This window comes from Aplysia californica, unplaced genomic scaffold (genome assembly GCF_000002075.1).
Source record: "Aplysia californica isolate F4 #8 unplaced genomic scaffold, AplCal3.0 scaffold00969, whole genome shotgun sequence".
NCBI classification, from domain to species: domain Eukaryota; kingdom Metazoa; phylum Mollusca; class Gastropoda; order Aplysiida; family Aplysiidae; genus Aplysia; species Aplysia californica.
Genome location: NW_004798239.1, coordinates 100,328 through 101,761, shown reverse-complemented (window position 1 = coordinate 101,761; position 1,434 = coordinate 100,328).

Below are 1,434 nucleotides of genomic sequence, written 5' to 3'. Positions count from 1 at the left end.
TGTAATATTACTCTTTTGTGAGGTGAAAAAATTAGGGAAAAAAAGAGTAGCCTTGGTCAAGAAAGGCTGCACAGGCCAAAGAGTGTGGAGCGGCCACAAAGGATGTGGAAATATTTTCCAAGTATTGCAGCATTGAAGAGGTGCAGGGCTTTACACAGGGAGAAATGGAGGTGGAGGAAGAAGAGGAGGAAGAAGAGACAGAGCAGGAAGTTGGAACAGGACCCATATTTGGCAGACAGCTCAGCAGATGCCCCTGTTTTAAAAAATATTTTTGACATAATGATGAACACTGCCTTTGTTGATAACTAATTTCACTTTCTGTTTTCAGCATAATGATAAGTAATAACATGTGCAATTGAATCCTGATAAACTTTATCATAAAGTCAACTCTTGCTTACAGTCAACACCTCACTGTGGTCCCTTTTCTTACCATCTTTGTTTAAGTACCGGTAATTATGTTTCTGATACATGTACAGTCAACCGCTTGAGTGTTAACCTTGTGTAAAGTCAACAATTTGGGGCTAAATCCCAAGATGAATTCATTTAAGAAGAGATGTTTAGGTCCTGAGCTAGTGGTGTACACACCTCCAATTACTTTGTTCACTCATTATCTCTTGTTTTGGTGACAACTTCAGAATTATACTCACTGAAATTGAGCTAACATCTTGTTACCAGGTACTTTGTAATTTTGTACCTGTCATCTTCAATTTTCAATTGCGAGTAGTACAATGGATAAAGTCAACCTTGCTCAAAGTCAACACCTTTTTTCGATCCCGAATTCCACTGTAATTTGTTCTATTTGTAATTAAGGCGCTTTTGAAATAGACATGAGTCTCAATTTTTTCCTTATTAAGAAAGAGTATTCAATATTTTGCTTGAATGATATACTCTGTTTTTTCCCCTAGTAAATGTAGAACTGCATGTTATTATGTGCATACGTATGATATCTGTGTATATCAATATGTTCATCACGATTTATCGATCTTAAGATTGCGCTGCACGTTTCAACGATCGTATAATTGCGTGGCAATCTTAACATTGTGAGGCAATTTTAAGATTGCGCTGCGCGTTTAAACGGTTATATAATTGTACCATTCTTGTGAGCTCTTCAGTTCCATATCTAATTTTAACGTTAATTTTGATTTCAATTATCATATGTTTGCACTTTTGAAAATATACGGTAATCTTCCTTGATGTGAGTAAAAGAAAAAAATATGGAAGTGAATTATACGATCGTTAAATGTGCAGCGCAATCTTAAGATTACCGCGCAATTATACGATCGTTAAAACGCGCAAAATTGCGCGGAACATATTCATGTTCTTCATGAATAGTATGTAAAGAGCATGGAACAATGATTGTAGCACGGATTTGTGCGAAATGAATCTCATATTATTAGTATTATAAGCGAATAAAGTAGCCTAATATTACGGTGG